Source organism: Onychostoma macrolepis, chromosome 13 (genome assembly GCF_012432095.1).
Source record: "Onychostoma macrolepis isolate SWU-2019 chromosome 13, ASM1243209v1, whole genome shotgun sequence".
Taxonomy (NCBI): domain Eukaryota; kingdom Metazoa; phylum Chordata; class Actinopteri; order Cypriniformes; family Cyprinidae; genus Onychostoma; species Onychostoma macrolepis.
Window position 1 is genome coordinate 5,635,746 of NC_081167.1, and position 24,131 is coordinate 5,659,876.

The window sequence follows — 24,131 nt, forward strand, 5'->3', positions numbered from 1 at the left end:
AATAGTGAATAGTGTTCCCTAATCTAAATGTTACCACTGGTATATGTGTTCATGTGTTGTTATGACTGTTCAAAACTTTGGGGTTGATAAGATTTTTGAATGTTTTTGAAAGAAATCTCTTAAGTTCAGTGTTAACAGAGGCTGCATTTATTTGATCAAAAATACAGTAGAAACAGTAATATTCTAAAATATTATTACACTTTTAAATAGCTGTTTTATTGTATTAATATTAACTGTTTTAATATATATTAAAATGTAATTTATTCCTGTGATGCATAGCATAGCAATTTTCAGCATCATTACTCCAGTCTTCAGTGTCACATGATCCTTCAAAAATCATTGTAATATGATGATTTCCTGATTTTGGTAGCATAATCACAGTTGAAAACTAATTGTGCTGCATGAAAACTTAGAGTAAACCACATGTGATATAAATTTATATATATATATATATATATATGTGTGTGTGTGTGTGTGTGTGTGTGTGTGACCAATAAAGACTTTGAAAAACTACTTAGAAAATGATTCAATTATTAAAAATTATTTAATTTAATTAATCACACTTTAAACTGTGATTAATCATTGCTTAATCCACTAAACATATTTGAAAAGAGAAGGTTAATAAATGACTATTATTTAAACAATAATTTATTTAAATTATTAATTTCAATCATTTAATTATTCAAATGTATTAATTAGCATAGCTTAGCATAGCAGAATCTGAAAACTGAAATTGTAATCACGGAAGTGTGATTTAATGTAGTGAAAATGTTTTCACAATGCACTTTTTCACAGCAGTTTTACATAAAATCACGATGTTAATGTTTAGAATGTCTTAATATATTCATGTCTTTGAGTCACATATAGCAGATTAGACATAAATGTCAGATAAATGCAAATTCAAGCATTTATTAGAGATCCTCATCAATGCATCATCCTATAGCCAGCATTTTTGTATTATTCTTGATTTTTTGAGGATGATGTTAGCATGTCTAATTTGACTGAATGAATTTATGCCAAAGTAGTATAATGTTAGATTGGACGTCACCAACAAAAGATAAAGCATTTGCAAATATGCATGATGATATGATTATTGCATTTAATTATTATTTGTATTATTTACTGTTTTTAGCTGCCATCCAACAAACACCTACTAAGCAACATGCTATTGTATAATTGCTGCAATTGTACTGATGTCCTGACCAAATCAAATTATCCAAGCAAACAACAATTAATGTCAGAAACAGCATAATAGCCTCAACTGCCCCTAAAAGCGATGTAACGCGCCAGATTCCTTTCATCCTACTGAACACTTAAACAGTACAACCCTACATAAGTAGAGTATGTTTAGTGCTCTCAGCATGACGTCTGTAAGAGTACACAATCATGCGTCCTGCTAACGATCTGCACTTGGCTTTCATCATGACATCCATCATGGCTTCATACAGTCAGTAGCAGTGTGTGTGCGGATGTGTGGCTTGTCGTGGTGCAGCGCTGTGGTGAGTTGTGACCGTTGCTGCCTCTTTCCTCTGTGGCTCGGAGTCAGGAAGCAGCTCTTCATCACAAGGCTAAGGAGAAGAAGATGACTAGAATGCCAGCCGTGAGAAATGTGCTCAGCTCTTCTTCACAGAAACAAAATTAATGTTGTAGGTTGATATTAGAGGCCAACTTCAACATTTAAGCACAGGATCATGTAACTGGAAATATATGCATTGGCCTTTTAAAAAAGTACATGCAGTGATGATATCAGATGCTAATACTGTGGAACTTTGATAATCACTGTGATACATTCACATCCGTATATGTGATTCATATGTTACGCATTTTGAAATATTAGCTGTAGAAAAGTCATCAAAACACACGTGGATGTATGAGAATTATTTAATAAACAAAATGTTTAAGACGTCAAAAAAATGCATTTATTTATACTGAAATAAAATAAATAAACAAATGAATGAATGAATGAATGAATGAGTTTTGTACAGAAATTGCATGATAATAAAAAAATAAAATAAATAAAAAAACTGGTTATATGGTAATCATTTAACTTAGCTGTAAAATACTGCTTACTCTGGACATTCTCCAGAACTAACTAATTGACTGACTGTCTAAATAAATAAGTTTTGTAAATAAATATAAATTATTAATTAATACTATTATTTATAAAAAAAAAAAAAAAAAAAAAAAAAACATGGTAATATGGTAAAAATGGGTTAGTGTAATCTAGCTGTAAGATATTGCTCACTCTGGACATTTTCTCAAGCAACTAACTAACTAACTAACTAACTAAATAAGTTTTGTAAAGAAATTACAAAATATAAATTACAATTACAAATCAATGACTATATTTAATAGATTATTCATTAATAAATCAAATGATTAATTAAAATAAATTATAAATTATTAATATTATTTATTTCTAAACCCCAAAAAACATGGTAATATGGTAAAAATTTGTTAGTGTGAATAGCTGTAAAATACCGTTCACTCTCAAAATGCTCTGCAATGCTTTAGCTTTTACATTGCATCTAGTCTAAATAACCAATTATACATAAATAAATTAACAAACAAACTGATTTTTACAAATTTCATAAAAAACAAATGCATAGGAATGACATTTAATAAATTATTAACGCCCCCCAAAAAAACATGGTAATATGGTAAAGGTTTAGTTGGTGTAACCTAGCAGTAAACTATTTTTTATTGAATGAGAAGAAAATGCATTAGGCCATTCAGCAGAGGACCGCTCTTCCCAGCATGCTAAGGGGGCAGTGGTGTGTTGATCCCAGGGGAGGCGGGTGTGTTTGGGGGAGTGAGTGCAGTGTTGTGGGATTGAGTTCAGCTCTGGCGCAGGAGGTGTGCTGGAAAGAAAGGCGATCCACATGATGCTGTTTTATTTTCCTGCGCAGACAATGGCTGTGGCCCGGGATGCGCATACCTGCTGTCTCGCTGATGGGAGTAGACATGACCTCCGAATGTGACACCAGAACCTGCTGGAAAAGGGAAATTTAAATCTGCAATTACAGCAGTCAAATCCAGTCAAATATGCAATGCTGTAAAGAACACCAAAACATAAAGATCCTTTTACTAATCTCCTGATGATGGATAAATGAGTCCAGTGACTGATCATGTGTATCAACTATGTCTTTTATCATCCACTTATGCATGTTAATTATGTATTAATACACAAAGTTGCACAAGTTAAACATATTTATTTATTTACACAAATAAATAAATAAATAAATAAATACAGTGCTTGCTGAGCCAAGCATTACTATTTTACATTATTACACTTTTATTGGTAACACTTTACAATAAGGTCTCATTTGTTAACATTAGTTAATGCATTATGTAAAATAAACTAACAGTCAGAAATATATCTCTAAATCTTTTACTGATGCCGATTATTGCTAGCAAATAAAAATATAGTTATGCACTTGTTGTTCATGTTAGTATATAATGCATTAACTAATGTTAACAGATACAATGTTTGATTCAAAAACATATTGGTAAATGTTGAAATTAAATCATCATTTAATTAAATAATGTTAACAAATAAAACCTTAATGTAAAAATTGAATGTTAGCCTTTGATTTTTAGGGATCTGAACAAACAACTAACTCTAAAACCCTAAATATTAATATACTACAGACATGAATGAAATATTAAATCATAAATCATCTGAGAGATGTGGAGATACATTTTTAAGTGATTGCGGATAAAGGTGAAAAACGTTTTAACATGCAAAGTAATTGAAACATATGACAAACGAAATATTAATTGTGATTCATTATGCAAATAGATGTATGAAAAACACAAATATGCAAATATTATGATAATATCATTGCGGTTAATATAATTTTGTCAGTCAGTCAGTGGGAGATTTTCAAACTTTATTTGTTTGTTTGGTTATTTATTTGATCAGTTTAAACGTAAAAAAAGAAAAAAAAAGAAAAGAAAACACAATTTAAAAGTTTGAATAAAAAACAAGAGAATTAATCGCTTAAACGTAACACCAGCAAATACATGTGGTTAGAAGATAAAATAATAAACTTAAAGTGTACTTTATTTAAAGGGACTTGCAAGTAACTTAGCAACCATCCAGAACACCCTAGCAACCGCATAACAATGCATACACACACACACACACACATACATACTACATTTGTTCTGGAAATGTAGAAAAATGTATTAATTTTATTCTGCCATCTTAAGTCTGTAATACAACATATAATTTATAGTTATTTGATGTTCTATTAATTATATCAGTGTTGAAAATGTATGCGGAGTACTGTAACAACACTCATAGGTCGTTGCCTAAAAAGGACAGCAGTCTCTTCATAAGGTGATTTAAACTTCAGTTCCAGGTTCAAGGTCTTCTAGTGTGCTTGAATTAAAGCAATTACTTTTAGACAGTTCCTCTCTCTCTCTTCCGGCACTCATCGCTCAATACAAAGTGGTGACCTTGCTAACTGTGTGAATACAATGAATTCTAATGAGCACATTACAGACATCACAGCCTTAAAAATATGTGTGTTTAAAGATCCACCTCTTAATCTATAAATGACTGCTGTATCGAACTTTATGCAGTGGAGTCAATATTTACTTAAGTGTATATTTTGGTAAACAGTAATTACTTTCCTCCATCATTTCAAGCATTAGTTTGGGCCTCTGATTGGTCTGATACCGTGTGTTGTGTGAAAACATTGAGGTAGTGATGTCGTGACAGGAAGGCTGTAGGGGGCAGCAGGGGCTTTGTCTCATACACAACAACAGCAGCAGCTCTCCGAGAGTGTTTCACATCAGGTCAGTCTTGGAGAAATCACAGATGCATCGTGGCAGTGAGTGAGATGAGGCAGCGATGTGCCAGGAGACCCTGTGCTATGTTTTTCTAATTGATAAACACAAAAGACATTTTTGTTCAGAAGTTTATTTTATTTTATTTTATTTTATTTTATTTTATTTTATTTTATTTATTTATTTATTTATTTATTTATTTATTTATTTATTTATTTATTTATTTATTTATTTATTTATTTATTTATTTATTTATTTATTTATTTATTTATTTATTTTTCAAGAAGCAAACACCCATATACACATGAAGTACTCATGTAACAGAATATACATATGATCTATTTATTTGTTTTATGTGTGCATTTATTTATTTATTTATTTGTTTAATTTAATTTTATCATTTTAGTTATTCATTTATTTATTTGTGTGACTATTAGTTTACTTTATAAATTAATGTAATAATAATAATAATAATAATAATAATATAAAATAAAATAAAAATGTACATGTGCTTTCTAGTTTAAATTAATATTTTATTGATGCTTATTAATGCTTAATTTATATTTGATGTTTTGTGTGCCAGGGTAACATTAAAGTGCCTTGAGATTTTGTGCATTGTACAAGAGACAAAGAAAGCCCAGGCAGCAGGTGATGTTTATTTGCACGGTGAATCCAAACAAATGGTAAGTAAGAGAAGGAAAACAAAAGAAAATCAATTAACGTTACACACTGCTCAACAGGTGCATTTACAACTTAGAGGGAAAAAATAAATAAAAATGGAAAAACAAAACAATTGTATTTCAAAGAACAAACAAATTAACCAGACAATAGTCAAGGAGAATCACATTTGTTTTGTGAGGTTTGTATTTCTGCGATGATAAATTATATTAAAAAGAGTATGAAATAATGGCTTGCGATCAAACTGGAACTGTCACAGCATGTCTTAGGTGAACAAGGATGCCAAATTCCCCTCTGAGCAGTGAAAACTATGACAAAATGCTTTTCCATTTATTCACTTTTGTATATGTGCCCTTGAGAATACACAAATTAATTTAAGAAGCTGGGAGTTTTACAAAGCAAATAAATATATTCCCCAAAAGAAGATAAAATCCTTATTTCATATTGCTAGCATGTTGGCTGTTTATTAGTACTTATAAAGCACATATTAATGCCTTATTCTGCATGACCATATTTTAGAGCCCTTAATCCACCCCATACCTAAACTTAAAAACTACCTTACTAACTATTAATAAGTTACACTTTATATTAGGTGGCCTTAACTACTATGTACTTACATCAAAAAAATAAGAACAATGTATTTATTGTATTGAAAAACACTTTTACTGTTATTGAGGTGGGATACGGGTAAGGTTAGGGACAGGTTTGGTGGTATGGGTAGGTTTAAGGGTGGGTTAAGGTGTAAGGGATCAACAGTGTAATTATAGATGTAATTACAGAAATTAATTACAGATGTAACTACATATAGGTATTTTGAAAAATATAAGTACAATGTAAAAACAGGTATGTACACAATAAGTGCATTGTACCAAATGATTAATTTAAATATATACGTACATAGTAGTTAAGGCCACCTAATATAAAGTGGGACCCAATTTATTTATTATTCATTATTACAAAGATTTGCCTTCAAAGACATATTTTTCATATTTCTTTTTTAAATCATGCAGCATGTGTTTTATGAATGAAGAAACTAATGTCCTAATAGGCTGCATGAGAGAAACAGATAAGTAACTTGTACTGTTAACACAGTTCGGGTCATGTTTGTGGGTTTGGGGGCGGCTTGTGGTACAGTACATTATATGTATGTGTTCGTGTATGTGTGCGTGTGTGTGTGTGTGTGTGTGTGCGCGCGCTGTAATGGCCATGTGTAAGAGACGGCAAGCACTGCACAGAGAGATTTATGGGTTCAGGTCTCTGCCTGTATATTTACAGTCTCACGACCTGAGCAGATCCGCAGTTCAAGAGCAGGGCTCTAGTCCTCCATATACACAAACAATCCAAAACCAAAGTATAAACCTTTTTGTCTACAAATGCTATTCATATAAACAAGCCTCCATGCTAATTTTCAAAGCTCTGGGTCTATTTGTCATCATTTGAAAGGTCTGAATAATAATATCGCTCAGTTATATTCGTTTCAGTGATTTGATAAGATAATGCTTGCCATAATGCCTATAAAGTATATAGGCTTTCTGAAATGCCAATATACTAACAGCTGTAGTATATCTTTATTGTGTGTTCGAGGGCAATATTCTTGCAGCATTGTAGAACAAAGAAACAATTATCCACATGCACACAAAGAGATATTAAAGATAAATAGATTTGCATTTCTTGAAGTAAACATGACTGTTTGCAAGGCAAAAGTGAAAATTATAAATAAAGAGTTAATTCAATTATTTAAAAAACAGAAAGTGAGAAGGCGAGATGAATTTTTAGTAACATTAAAAGTAATGGATAATCAAATGGAAAAAGAAAGACTAATTGCGAATCATTATGCAAACTGATGTGCGAAAGAATACCAGTATGCAAATATTAATATAATATAATTGTGCTTAATACAAATTTGAATGCTGGACATTCTATCAGTCAGGTGGAGATTATCAAACTGTATTTGTTTATTTGGTTATTTGTTTGATCAATTTAAATCTTAAATAATAGATAGAAAACATGAGTTTAAAAATATGTACAGCAAGACAATTAATCACCTTTAAAACACTATCATAACACTAGAAAATACATGATGTGGTTTGAAGTTAAAATAATACATTTTTAAGGTATACTATACACTAGATAAATTAGCATATGCATACCTTCCCATATTTCAGATATGCGACATACCTGTTGAAAATTGAAATACATTATGAATTATATAATGTGTGTGTGTGTGTGTAATCACAATTATATTATAATATAATATAGAATATAGAAATAAAGTTATATATTATATAAAAATTAATTTGGACAGTTTGGAACATATCTCAAAAGTATATAAAAGCAATATAAAGGCAAAAAATAAAATGTGTCCCTGAAACCCTGAAGAGACGTGGTGACCACTGACACTGAGCAGGGATATAGAGTCTGTCTGACAGCCGCTCTCCATAATCCCCTAATACACACAAACTCTGAAAGCAGGCACACAGGGAGATCCAGCTTACATCTCTATTTCTTTCATACGTTTACTCAGACACACACATCCAGAGAGTGATGGATTGCCGCTATGCTAACAGCATTAGCTGTCGTGCTGAGGGCAGACGGGCGACTGAGTTTTTCAGCGCGAGTTGCGTCTGGTGAAGCCTGCAGACTCGGACCCAACAGTTAAGACACAGAGCATTAAATAACACAACAGATGCATGTTTATTTATCTAGCCCCCAGGCCAGCTCGACTGGTGAGTGAATCAACACCAGGGCCATTTCCATGCGAGCAAATGGCGCATGTCATGGGTGGAGCAAACATGAATATGGCTGAGAGGGTTTTTTAATCAAGAAACAATGCTTGATTTTTTTAACCCAAACCCCACACCCCCCCAATTGTGCTGGAGCCTACTGCCTTTACATCTGAAAGAATCTGAAAGTGACAGTTTTTACTCTTAGTGTGTTTACCTCAGAAGTAAGCTATCATAGAATTTCCTTTTGGGGGCATTCTTAATTTGCATAATGATTCAGATATTGAATAAGGTTACTTTATTACATTGTAAATGCACTGTAATTACAATTTACTTAATTTTTTTATATATAGTTTGTCCCCAGAAGTAAGCTAAATATGACATTTTATTAGAATATTGATTCAAAAATGGAACAATTGAATGAAATAAACAAATAAATAAACAAGGTTACAGTGTAATTACAATGTAGCTACAGTCTACTTACTATGTGGTTAAGGTTGGGTTTGGTTTAGTAGCTTATAATTATGCACAATTTAATGTTATTAGCCTACTATAATAAGTGCATTTAACATGTAAAGCTGTTCCGTGTTAAAATAGAGTGTTACCAAAAGTAATTCCTTAAAGTTTAGTTGAGAATTAATCTTCAGTATTTTTAATTAGCTTAATTTGAAAATGTATGTGTGGGTCAGATTTTTCCCACAATGGAGGTCCAAATGTCTCCATAAGGATAGTAAAATCTGAAATCAACTTCAGACAACTGTCCCAACGAGAAAAACAGCTTAATAAACACATAAAAAAATAATAATAAATGTCTTAATAAAACTTGTAAAATGCAAAAAAAGTTTAGGGGATAGAAAATATATTTATCTCAGTGTAAAACAATAGAAGTCTGTGGTATGTCCTTATTTAGATAAGTAAACGTGTATGTGTGTGTGTGTGTGTGTGTGTGTGTGTGTGTGTGTGTGTGTGTGTGTGTGTGAAAGTCTCTTTCACGCCACTAATCATGCCGTCGTATTCATGGCTTTCCTTTTCTTCCCACCTCTCTTCATGCCAGTAGAGCTCCAACCGTGGCCACTCACTGCAGCTTTTCACTTTGCAGACAAAAAGAGGCGACACGGCGCGGCCACGAATAATGCGGTCAAAAAATGCACTGAGAGGAATTGCTGTGTTTTATGAGCCATTAAAATTTTATTCATCCCTCCACTGAAGCAGGTTTTGGCCAGGGGTCGTCATGCTTTAAATAAGCTCAAGTCGCTCCAGCACTTCACCCCGTATCAGCATTTGCCCATGCCTTCAGACTCAATGGACTGTTTATTAGTGGTGTTTGCTAAGGCAATCATCAATATTTCTCGTACTCAGGGTTATGGTTAAGAACAAACCCTTAACGCTAAGAAATATACTTTGGTGTGTAACTTGTCCCACACCATATGGATGATGCCTCGAATTATGTGTGCTGTTAGTTTTCCAAGCAATCAGACTTAGAATTTTTGACAAAGCATAGCAACAGTAAAACCGTATTATTTGGTGGTTTGAAGGATTGTCTGCTTTTTTTGGTCTTTTAGAGTCACAAACCTCCCAAAAAAGCCAGTGCTGTCCAGTCAGATAGGTATCCCGTTCGGTGCTCGGCTTGCATGTTGTGCTGCTGACCCTCCCCTCAACTTTGACTCTTGACCCGCAGAGGTATCTGTCATGACAGGCGGCTACTTAACACAAAACGGTGCCCGCTTCCAAGGGAGAGTAGAAAACAAGGCACAAACACACACAGTGGATTCCTTTATACCAGCCCTCGGCTTTTGTTTTGGACTGAAGAACGTGTTGCCTTTTCCCCCCTCCCTTCTGCTTTCTTCCCCTCTCCTTTTTCTTTTCTTTTCATTCTTTCTTTTTCTTTTTTTTTTCTCCTGCGCCTAGCAGTGTTCTCGTTCCGCAGCAGGTAGTGGCTGGGAGCAGCAGGATTCTGGGAGATTGTAAGAGAACGCCTTAATGAGCTGAAGGCCTCCTCGGCTGGAAACAAATGTATGCAAATGAGATGCACAACCCAAAAAGGATGGTGGTCCAAGAAGAGAAGACGAACTGCAGCTGACTGAGAGAGGAGTGAGTCCCCCCCCCCAAACCAGCACCAGGATGAGCTCTACTATCTCTCTCATCTGAGAACTGGTAACAAAAGCACATTTTCTCATCCTCCACTGTAGGCAAGGCTCTTACCGGCTTTTGTTCAATTACACCCCGTGGAATTGTGCTTAACTAGTTCAGTTAATCAGAAGTCAGGATCTTGATTCCTCTAGATATATTCAATCAGATGTAGTTGGAATAATTAGAAATGTCAGGAGTATTCTTGTGGATAGAAATGCTGGCAGAAATATGATTGTGCTTTGCTGTATGTAATCTGCAAAGCTTTGGCACATTAATTTTGTACATTTAATTCTGAGGCCAGTGTTTACAACTGTGAAATTGTTACATATCTTATTTTTATTAGCTGACAAAAATGTGATGTTACAGATGTGTTTTTCTCATTTTTGTACACTTGATTACTTATTTATATATTTTGATCTTTACACAGCTATGCATATATTTATAATAAATGCAATAAATTGTATTAATGCAATGTGCATGTTTGATGCCAATATATTTGCTTACGTTTATGAAAATTAAATCAGTGTCGTTTTATAACAAACTCATTGATTTCCCCTTCCTTTCTAAATAAGGGCTTTAATTTCTCTTCTAATTGAATTTGTGGAGAGTCATCAACAGTTTTCTGAAGCGTGTGGTCTTCTCGTTTTGATCCTCTGCCTCTTTTAGTTTTCTGGGCAGTGGGCAGATTTAAATCTTTTAACTAAAGTAATATTTGCATTCCCGTGCGTATTTTTTTCGTTAAACATAATTTTATCATTTCTATGATTTATTAAACGTTTTGGAATCAGGTGAACTATACCGTTTTCTTAATACAAATGTTCGTTTAATAAATTCAGCCAAATGACCGAGGGCAGATTTAAACTGTAAATGAACCAAAAAAAAAACAAATCGAATTATTTAACATTAATATCTCGAAAAGCGAGAATATGCTTTACGTCTTGACAAGTGACATTACAGGTGACAATCATGCCAAAGTCTATTACAGTATATATCGTAATATATTTAAGATATGTTTTTATATTATTATTATTATTATTATCACTTATTAAAGATTTGACCCATCTTTAAATAGAATAGAACAGAATGCTAAATTTACAGAGACAATATTTAGTAAGGTACATACGGATGACCATTTTTGGATATAGCAATTCAGCCCGGAGAATTGTGTCATTTGAAAGTGTGTTTGCCTTCAACAACGTCGATGGTCATCGCGACCGCTCCCATTATTTCTCGTTAAGCATCTGTCTTATTTGACTGCTGCTAAAAGACAGAAATCGAGTGTCGAGTGAAGGATTCGTGAGCTGGTGTCCACAGAAGAGCTGCGCGCGCGACAGAAAAACAGAAATCATTAGAGCAGAATCTGATTCCCACGTGCCCGCGGGTATAGACACACAGAAAGAGGAGAAAAATGCAGCCTTTTAGTGAGAAAGTGAGAGGCACCTGATGATGGCGAGTTTGACATGTGTTAATTGCTCAACAGCTCTCCTCATTAGGGATTTTGGAATTGTTGAAGTGCTGCAGGCGGAGAGCTGATGTCTGTCCGCATCAAACGCGCTGCCAATACACACGCTATTATATCAATCACTTCACAGTATTTTACAGTAACGCCGATTGTTTTTAAAAAGCTCAATATCACTAAACATCAGAACAGATACAGGCTATACCCTTACGAAAATTAACCATGGTTTTTGGTGTATTGATTACCATTTGTACAGTTTTGCTACAAATACCATGGTTAAACTGTGGTTAGTGTAGCAAAACCATGGCTAATTTGTGGTTACCATTGGTTTAACTATACTACAGTTGTTATATTTGTAAAACCACAGTTACTTTTCGTAAGGGTAATGCTTTAATATGGTAAATACTGCTAACATATGCGATTATATTAATATTATCTATCTATCTATTTTTATTGTGTTGTAATGTGTGGTAATGTTCCACAGTACGCCTTGTGCACCGGTTTAACGTGTAATTTTTCTAATGGCCGAATTCCTGTTTCTTGTTATCAAGTATGTTTCCAGTGCCTGGCTTTCATTTGCCCCGCAACAATGAAACGTGTCATGTATTGGGATCCATTCCTCTGGTAAATTACTTGTTACCTGCTGGCATTTATTTATGTGGCTGTGAATTATAAAGCTTTGTTATTGCTCTGCCTTGGGTGAATTGTTTATGACACCAGTAATCGGAGTAATTGTTATTGTTGAAATGACCTGTCAGCTGGCCCTTGCAGCAGAGCTTGTCCTACTGACAGATAGTGACAGCAGAGAGGACTCCTGGACATGCACCTCTGATGAGTTCTCCGCTGATAATAAGGAGCGCTGGGCCCCTGATAATTCGCCTGTCAATGCTGCCTGCACATCCCAGATCCTCAGCCAAATTGTTGTCATTCATTTTGACAAAGACAGCAAAAAGAGAGAGAGAGAGTGAGGCAGAGAGAGATTACCAAAATAAATTAATTTGTTCACACTTCCCCCATCTCTGCAAGGCTGCTCTCCAACCTGACTCGTAAATTGCGCTTGTCTGCTTGTCTCGAGCTTAACGTCTGCTTCACCTGCGAATGCTTTTGGAGCATATCTGAGCATTGTCAGACTGATTTAAAATCTCTGTCGGCGCAAACCTTCGAAAATATTGGCAGAAATAACACCAGGCGGAGTGATTTTACCACAGTGCAGGCGGTAGAATTTGACCAGAGTCAGATTTCCTTTCTACCCAGAAGCTCTTACTCTAGACATATGGCATTAGCAGGTCAGCCTGACTGTGCTGGCGGGTAGATCGACCTCAGAGAGGCTGAAAATCATAATCAATGTCATCGCAGTCCGAGTGGTGCTTACAGGAGACATATCAGTCTGCGTCATATCGGCCTTTCTCTGTGTTAAAACAAATCTGGAGTGTTTATGTGTTAAATTCAGTTTTCCGTTCAGTTTAAGGAGCGTGTCACCGAGCTTAAGTGGGAACTGATAGTTTGACGTAGCCTAACATGTCTGCGTCTTGCATTTCTGTTTTTCTCGCAGCCAAAGCTCACACTCATCAATAGTGGATAAAATCACAAGCCGTGTGATCCATCACGTTTAATTAGGCCTCTGAGTTCCCAGTAATAATCTTTACTGCTTCCTGGACCTATGAAAATCAAGGAAATGTTATTTACTTTGTTGTCACTTCATTTGCTTTGAGATTCCCTAGAAGCTTGCATTTTTTGAACAGTTGCTCTTAAAAGTCACCTAATCCCATTTTTAACAATATGGTTCACCTCAAAGAAAGGAATATTCCACAAAATCTGAAATGGAAGATTGTGATTAATATTATTCACAGGGTTTCTGTGTGGAATTAGTTCTGCACAGATGAAATGATGATATGACATGAATAAGGCTCAAATGGCAGGTGATGACAGAGGCTTGATTGCGGCAATTTCATTTATTTGGGAATTCTAGACAGAGTGATGTCAGTGCATGAAATAGCTTTCGTATCCCATTTTTATTTTTATGATTATTGAACTAAGATTTTCATGTACTAAGAATGCCATTACAACACACCCATACTCAAAATAAGCGCAAACACGGCACAGATTGCAACTCTTTTTCAACACGCACACAGTCCCCTCCTACTAATATGCTTTTTTTAAGCTTTCATTTTTTATTCAAATGATACCATTAGCAATCTATTCATTTATCAAGGATGCAAAAATTAGGTTTTAAACAATGCCATTAATTATCGTTTCCAGATGCAGCACACACAGCAAAGTTGATTATGGTGATTTGAATATAACACAAGCCCACACAGATGGGGAGACTTTGGGAAAGAAAAGCCTATTTGAATAGGTTAGCAGACATTAATGGCAATAATGATTTATCCGTCCGGTCTGGCTTTTAATGATATTGTTATTCCACAGAGTTATGATGCACATATCCAGCAAATAAACTCTCCCATATTATATGATCTCTATCGTCTGCGTAATGATTTGTAAAATGATCATAGTGTTTGCACTATATACATATATATATATATTTTTTAAGATTATGGAAAATAAAAAACTGAAATTCATGATAGTATTCATATTCTTTAATTTAGTGAAGTACTAATTTCTTGAATTTCAAGCAAAAGAAAAAAAAAAAAGATACAGCTATTCATAAAATCGTTATTTATCATTCGGGTATAAAGGTGCTGAATGATCACTTTCCATAAAGTCCATTCAGTGTGTTTATTAACTTTTTTATTAATCCATATAAGAAGTATTCCTTCATTGTGAGAATCTGAGGCACATGTTGAGTGCTCGACTGCGGTTGTCCATGTCCACATCTGTTTTTTATTAATAACACTATTTTTACAGAGAAGCCTCTTCAAGAGAAAAGGCCGAGCTGCGTAGGTGAGTTTCATTGTCTGATGAGGCGTGGGGTCTCCACAGGGTCAGACACACCATGACACCTCCATCCCATCACACACACATGCACATTACCTCCCTCTACCGCTGTACTGTCCCAGCAATACGCTATTGCATTGTGAGAAATAAACACTGGTATGCTTTAATGCAGTGTTTATTCCTCTAATCCATCTCCACTGACGTTTTCTGTGGGAAGAACAGAGGCTGGTTAACCTTCGCTGATCGCTGTTTAATCAGCGTGATATGGAAGTGAAGGTTGTATTGGTGAGAGTTGGCCAGATGCTGTCAATGAGTTTTGCTTAGGGCAATATTTGGTGAGATTACTTAAATGGTCACCGCCACAGTTTACATAAAGCAAAAATTCAGTGTTCACATTGCAAAAATTGTAACCTGTGGTAAATAAATTTTACACAAAAGTTTGGGATAAGTAAGGTTTTTTTTTTTGTTTTCACTTATGCTCATCAAAGCTGCATTTATTTGATCAAAAGTAAAGAAAAAAAAAAAACAGTAACATTGTGAAATATTATTACAATTAAAAATAATCGTTTTCTATTTTAATATAATTTTAAATATAATTTATTTCTCTGATAGAAAGCTTAATTTTCAGTATTATGACTCCAGTATTCAGTGGCACATGATCCTTCAGAAATCATTCTAATATGCTGATTTATTATCAATGTTGGAAACAGTTGTGCTGCTTAATATATTTTCTTAGGTTTCCTTGAATAATAAAAGGAACCGCATTTATTCAAAATTTAAACATTTTCTAATTATATAAGCATTTGCTTTCACTGTTTATCAATTTAACACATCCTTGCTGAATAAAAGTTCAAATTTCGGTAACACTTTATTTTGATGGTCCCTTTTGAACATTCTGTTGACACTAAGTAATGTTGCTCATACTCATAAGAGTATTAGTAGACTGTCTGCTTCATATCTACTAACTCCTTATTGTGTTGGTCTCCCAACAGATATTCTACTGACTATAAGTAACTTTGCAAGAACGTGTCAACTTAATCTAACCCTACCAGTCAACTAATACACTACTAACACTCTAATGAGAGTCAGTAGAAATGCAGGTGCAACATTACTTATAGTCAATAGAATGTGTTAAAGGGACCATCAAAATAAAGTGAAACCAAAATTTCTTGCGAAAAGAAAAGAAAAGGAAAATGCGCACCCAAATCTTTAAACGGTAGTGTATTTTAAAGTATATTAAAATAGAAAACCACTATTTTTAATTGCAATAATATTTTACAATTTTATTATATATATATATATATATATATATATATATATATATATATATATATATATATATATATATTTTTTTTTTTTTTACTGTATTTTGATCAAATAAATGCAGCCTTGATGAGCATAAGAAACTTCTTTAAAAAATCTCACTGTTCCCAAACTTTATATTTCTACCTAATTAAACCCATATAATGTAGTTAATGTATTAAGGTCGACTCTGTGATATTAGATAATATTTCTGAGTTGAATATATCTAGTTAATTTAGATTTTACCATTAGTGCAGATCAAAATGGTGCATTAATAAGATTTGAAACTTTGAGATTTGGTTCTTGTGGCCATTAGATATTAATAAGATTTGACTGTCAGTAAATAATAAGTCAATAATAATAATAAATAATAATAAATTGTGTCTGTTGACAAAGACGGAGGGTGAGTAAATGCTGACATTTTCAGTTTTGGGTGAACTATTCTTTTAACCACCATCATTAGTTTGACGGTGAGAGGCAGAATGAGGGCGAGGAAGACTGCTGGCATGCTTCGTGTGGGAGCAGGTGCCAGAAGAGAGGCTAATAAACACCAGCTACAAGCTGGATACTCACTCCAAATAATGTATTTTGGCCATGGCTGAGCTATTGATGTAACAATCCTGTTTCAGTAATGACGCCCATGTTGGGCATCAGTTACAGATCTCTCTGCTGTTGGCATCGTCTTTCAGTCGTTCTGCGTCGATCTCACTTTGTTGTCGTTTTGGCTCTTGCCATTTCTTCCTCGTTCTCACCTTGCCGTCTTTCCCTCTTTCTTCTCTCTCGTCGTCTCGCTTCTTCGCTCTGGATGCGATGCAGGCCAGTTGGGACTTAATCAGAACCAGATGGACACGGTGTCGAAATTGTCCAAAAGGGTCTGAGAACGTGGGGAGCTGTCAGGCCTGTGGAGAGAGTGGAATTCTTCAGTAATAAAACGTGGATTTATCACCTCTCTACCACAGTCATAGACCTTTCTGTTAAAAGCCGATAGAGAGAGGGAGGCCACTGTCCATTATTCTCACAAAACTCCAGTGCAGCTCCTCAGCAAGGCCCAAACTAGCAGCCTTCAGAGAAGGCGCATTAACCGAGAGCTTTCGCGTCCCCTACTGAGTCAAATGAACCTGCTAAAATAGCCGCTTTTCACAATAGGCTGTGTAATTGAAACCAGAATGTGGAGGATTTGATAAATTGCTTGACCCTGTAGGAATGTTAGAGCCGTAAATTTTTAGTGCATTTTGGCTATGTGTTTGGGTAAATGCATGTCTGTTCATGTGTCTTTCGGCGTGTGAGTGCGTCTGTGTTTTTATTATTTTTTAATAATAATGGCTTTTCACTGTCGTTTTAGTGAGGGCAAGCTCACATACACACACACACACACACACCAAAATCATTGTGGGCCTTAAAGCACCTTTCCATTCTAAGATCAAATGGTCCATAAATCTTCAGAACTCTATGGAGTTCCTTCACGTACTTGCTGGTTTACATTAAAGATCGAAAAATCCTTGGAAGACAAACCATCCAATGCATTTTGGGGCACATTCATGCAAAATGAAAATTGCATTGCTCATATTAAATCTATGAGATTTAAAAGTAAAATAAATAATGTTCTATATCATAAAAACAGTCATTAGGAATTTTAGGGATTCTAAGTGACAAAATAAAATGCTGAGGTAAAAAAAAGGGGGCTTTATCCTTACGTTTGTGAACAAAAGGTAAGTTAAGAAGGTAAATGAAGCAAAATGAAAATTAATTAATGATTTTTTTTTTTTTTTTAAATATGATATATGCATGACACACACACACACACACACACATATATATATATATATATATATATATATATAATTGTAAAAAATCCTAAATTAATTCTTATTTTTCTTAATTTACCTTTATACTATATATAGGTCATGCTTCCTCCATGCCGACCAATCCCGTTCGGGCACTGTGAGGTCAGCGCAGTGTAAACACAGAACACGGCACGATTTATGGCGTTTGCTGCGGCTACAACCAGAGGTCTGTATATTTTCACATCATAATTGCTTTTTGCAGCTTTTCAATCACTGAGAGCTCTTTTTGTTTTGTCTCTCACCCTATTCTAAGGACTGAACCATACACAACGGCCCAGGGGTATTTTCACCTCATTCTTAATTCTTAATTTCACCTCACGTCTTAATTTATGCCGTGTCTTTCTTTTTTTCTGAGTCAAGTGAATTGTGCAGCCCTGTTAAAAGGAGCATATCACACTTGAGAATTCGTACCGCGGGGTTCCTCACTTGTTGACAGTAGTTACCTGTGCCCTGGCAGACCCTTGGCCCTAGGATAAAATGGCTTCTATCATGGGCCAGACACATAAATATTTCCCTTTCTATTTTCCAAAATAGCTTTTAATTTAACAAGTTTTATGGCTCTAATATTAAGTGCATGTGTTTTACAAGACACCGTGTCCTCTGAGTCACCCCTAGGTTTTCGGCTGCTTTTTTACCTTATGGAGAAGAGGAAAAGGGGGGGATATTTGACTGGGCCTCTAGCAGACACTCCCCCCTACTCCCCTTGGCCTGGGCCTCTCCTTCTGAGGGACGGCCATGTAGAGAGTCTGCATGGGATTAGGGGACGGGCAACTCCCTCTGTCCGCACTAGTGTGTTCTGGCCCGCTGACCTCTCCCTTGGGGTTCTGAAAGTCCAAAAAACCTCTCAATCACTGAAGGTCCTGCACGATGGGGATTCCATGTGTAGAGAGCACTTTAGCAACAGAACGGGGTCTCGAAATTGCAATAAATAAGATGTCTCTTGATTTGAGCTATGGTTAGCCTTATGTTTATAAAATAGCTCCCTGGTTATGGATTTATTACTGGGGCACAACATTTTGAATGAAGGGTGGTGGGGGATTTGCGTGTGTGTGTGTGTGTGTGTGTGTGTGGAGAAAGAGGACCTGAATACTCTGTCTGTCCCCTCTAGGGACAAATTGATGTCAAGTTGTTCTCTCTGTCAGGATTAAGTGTCTGTTTGCTTTTTGCTCACGTGCAGTTCAATGACCAAAAAAAAAGCTCTTTTCAGTAAAAGCATCTCAACGTCATTGCTGTTTTATAAAAACTACTTCACCCAGTAATGAACATAATGAACGCCTGTCATCATGTTCTCATCCTCTCAGTACAATTCCCTGTTTCTTCCTGGGAACACAAAAGGAGAAACTTTAAAGAGTTGTATTGTCGCTGTATTGTCCATAAATGGTCAAAGGATGCAAAAGCACAGTGAAAAGTATTATAAAAAACAGTCAGGATGATTTATGGATGATTTATGCGCTGTAAGTCTTCTTGAGCCATGCAAAAGGTTTATATTAATTAAATAAACTGTAATAAATTTAATAATTAGTGACTATTAGAGTATATTAATGAATCAATCGTCTATTAATGAATCATACTGTTTGATCCAGGTTACAAAACCAGTCTGAATGATTTGTTCATGAGTCAGTTTGAGTTGGTTCTCACACTAACAGTAGTGAACAGCTCATTGGGGTTGAAGACTTTTAGGAAATATTCTTTCAAATTCGGTCTGTTCGTCTGCAAAGCTACCAAATGACTTTAAGAGACTTATACAATATATATATATATATATATATATATATATATATATGTACTTACAATATGGACCATGTTCAGTGTACAGGTGTGAGTATTTGCTTGTTAGTTTGTTTCATTATTTGTGATGGAATTATCTGTTTTGTTTTGTTTTGTTTTTAATAAAGCAACATGTTTAAATTATGCTGTCATTGTGTTATTTGAAATTATTTATTTAAAAAATAATAATAATAATAAATAAATAAATATATATATATATATATATATATATATATATATATATATATATATATATATATATATATATGTGTGTGTGTGTGTGTGTGTGTGTGTGTTGATTTAATTTACCTTTATTTAACTATGCAAAACACTCACTGACCTTGCCTCGAAAGCAGCGAACAACACAAAGCAAAATGTTACAAACAGATAACAAAGACTACCTAAGGAAAATGGTTGTAAATAAAAAAACAAATAAATACAAAATATAAATAATTTATAAATAATGCAGTTTACTATATAATTAATATCAGTTTATATATAACAATAAGCTGTAAATGCATTATGAGATGGGGTTAATTTCAAATTAATCAGCCATGCTCCATATACTTTGTTTACATTAAATATTATGAAATTGATAATAAATGATAATCCTCTCTCTTGATATAGAAATCAGTGACCCTGCTCATGCTGTGACCTTGCAAGTAAACAGTGCTAGTTTCAGCTCAAATAAGTGTTAGCAGTAACTATTTATTAGAAAACTTCAGAACAAATTTTAAAAACAAATGCAGACAATTTACTGCAAGTTCAGCATATCTTGCATTTATTAAGCAGATATTCATTGCTTTTGTTAATGGTTTCTTTAGTTTTTGTGTTTAAATGAATCCCATTTCCTAATATATTAATACATTCTTTTGATTTTCTGTATTTAAAAAAATAAAAATAATAAAAATAAAAATTAATAATTGCAATATTCATATTTTATAAATATAGTGTCTGCTGATTGTAAATGCATCATGAACCTAATTTAAGTGAGCTTGCAATGAGATTTTCAACATGCTTCAATTTCAATAAAGCATTTGATCATTAATATTGATTTTATTTTAAATCAAAAATAAGACTCTTGGCATAAGTGAAGAAAGGATAGATGCATTCATGAGAACATAAAAACCTATAACCTGTATACGATAAGAATCTACATCAACAGTGGGCAGATGAAGAATAAACAATAGAGGTTTTCTTCGGGGAAAACAAACACCCTCTCTCTCTCTCTCACACACACATCTCCAGTGTGCTTTTTTTTTTTTTTTCAGCTTCTGAAATTCAGCATGTCATAAATCTACCCCTCTGAATACGCCTGGCATGTTTTAAGGTTGCTGTGTCCATAATACCATATAACATAAGCACACTGCAGTTGATTGGTAGACATAAACATTGACTGCGGCCCGGACACAGTTTAGCACCCTGCTACAATTCATCGGTAAACTGAACTGCTGCTGTAAGTGAAAAATCAAGGTCTGTTGTCCCAAGAGTGGACACGGACTACACCATCACAACAAGAGAAGGGCAGAGAGACATTTCAATTCTAATTTTTATATTATAATGTTCTTTTCTACATATTTTTGCCTAATGCATCAGTCTAGCTACATTTCTTAAAATGTTTCTGAAAATAGGCTTCTAAGCCTGTATTTTCCATAATGTGGATTGTGCAATGGAAAAGAAAACCTACACCACAAAGACTATAGAGTACTGGCATGAAATGCTCATGATATCATAATGTGGTAAACTTAAACTGTAAAAATATTGGTATCCTTTTGCCACGTATAGGAAATTAGCACAACTCACAGGTGAAACTGATGAAGATGAATGATAACACAGTCAGGGAAGAGAAAGCAATTTTTAATACAACGTCAGAGCACCACATAAATCTAGAACAAAGATGCACCGTATTAAAATAAAATATAACATGACTCAGGCTGATGGATGTTGTTTTTAATGTAAAATCCAGTCAAAAACACCTGGCGGCATGAGAGCGGTTTGCCTGTCCTTCTAACCCCTAAGCCAACACCCTTCACTTCAAATAATGCTTTTATCCCGGATCTGCGGAGGTGCAACTCAGGTTACTCATTTAAAGTGCTTATTATTTATCTTCGTGTTGTGTTTTACCCATTGACATCCCATTTAGTGTCGCTGACCCTGCTTATACAAACTCTAATAAATTCAAAAATGTTATAGCATGTAACACTAACATTCTTAGTTGGATCTCAGGCTAATCCATCACAAAGCCTAACAATAGCCTGCCTCGACTGTGGCACGGCGCACTAAAAGCTTTTATGCTAAATGTGTAGCCTTGTCCAAAGTAAAGTGTGAGGGGTGGGGGCAAAGGGTCCCTTATCAGATGCATTTGTTTCCTTTGCATCTAAGTGGAGAGAGATTTATCTTGGACATAAACAGGAATGGAGGTGGCACATCTTCGAATCAGCTCAAATATTTGGGCGTTCTGTTTCACACATCAGTGAATTTGTCTCTTACTCACACTTCAGCTAATCCTTCATTGCGCTTTCAACGTATTGCCACAGGTAGACGTTAAATTACTGTGGAATCATGGGAAATAATACTAGTTTTATAATACTAGGTTTATTATTTTAAAATGCATAAATATGGCTTTTTTAGGGAAATCAATCACTATCAAAATATTAAATGAATGAATTCATTAATTTTAGAAACTAAAGAGCCATTTTAATTTTTCTTCTATGCCCAAAACTGGACAAGCAGAGCAGAACAACATATAGTGGCCATGTCACCCATTTTTCATGTTCTCCTCTGTTTTTCAGTTTAAAGGGCTAGAAGAGGCTTTTCCACTTCTTTTAATGTTTAGTTTAGGGTAAGTAGCCGATGGGCTTCCCGCTGTTACCTGAAAACCTCCACAGCAGAGTGAGTACATTCGTTCTAACTGAATCTCTTGTGCAGAGGCAGTCAGCCAGTCTGATAGACTACATTGCTCTTTATAAACTGTCTATGCACCATAAACTACACAGCAGAAAGCGTTGCTTCGGGTTGTGCAAGTTCAGGATTTAGACCTCTGGAAGCTTCTCTTACTATAAGCGGGTCACTTTCTTCACATAAAAGACACACAAGCAGGTTATTTCAAGTGCTCCAAAGTATATTCTTATTACTCTCTTACTCCAGAATATTTTTATGCACCCCCCCCCCCAGCTGTTCCCAGTTGTGTGTGATGATGCCAGTATTTTGGCATCAAGACACCATGGCAGCTAAGTTAGTAAGTACCAGCCAAGTGCCCATCCCTGTGTTGCCTGAATGGGTGCGCCTTAAAATGCTTGTGTAAAATAAACAGTCCTACTGGTATAAACTTGTGGCCTGTCACATGGTCTAACGCCAGATTCACAGTCAGACAAAATATAAGTCTTGTACCCATAAGCTTACAGGGAGAGACGGCTGAAAAGAAAACAAAACAGATGAATAAATGGATAAATATAAAGATTTTCTAATGGATGTAAGAAGCAGCCAGCAGGATAATCTATTCTGATGCCTCTGTAATGACAGAATCTGTAGGCTATATAATGAATGAGCACTGTCAATCATGCTAAAAAGGTAATAACAACTTGAAAAGGTTAGAACAAGATTGTACGGTCTTTGTTGGATGTTAATGATTTGAATCTGCACAAAGAAATATAAACGTTCATATTTATGATTGTTTTATACGAGTCTCGTGTTGAAATTTGTCTGTTTCACCCTTGAGGAATTTGCATTCTCTCGAAATAATAGTTTTCCCGCGCTTGCACGGTGTTTACAAGTGATAAAGTGTGAAAATGGCTCCCGTTGATTAAAACTAGAAAACAGCTGCATACCAAAACTTATAATTAGATTTACTTAATGAACATTGCGAATGCATTTATGATACCATCCTGTGGATTTGCGCGTGCTTCTTCACTGCAACAATAACAAAGTATTTGTGTCTGATTCACGCACTACGACTTCAGGGTGGGAAAGTGAAAACACGCAACTCAGAAAAACTGACAAGGTGAGAGAGCTTCTTGCTGACATTTTTAACCCGCCACGGATGTGTGGCTGATAATTATGCGCGCTGTAAGGAACAGATACACTCTGGGTGTTACTTTGAAATCGCTACCGGATTTAATTCATCATTAGGAAATGGTTGTCTTAAAACGGAGCTTGATGTGTGAATAAACAACTGTTTCATTTACAGCATTACTAGAGAATCAGCCCGGAGCACAAAGACGCCATTTGCACAGAGGAAAAGCAGATCAATGCTTCAAGACAAACTAAACGCCTGCTAGGACAAATGCATGCAATTTATATATAGGCCTATAGGCTATACACATGCAATTTTTTTTTCTTTCTAATTATTAAACTTTTTGTTGTCATGTGACAAGAATAACAAACAAACAAACAACAGGAATTAAATAAAACGTTAATAATAAAACGTTCAAGTCAACTGGACTAATCACGAGTACACCATTAATGAGCATTATACTGTATTTGTTTGTTTGTTTTTACCTTGAAAAGAAATATTAGAAAACTTTGTAGTAATAATGG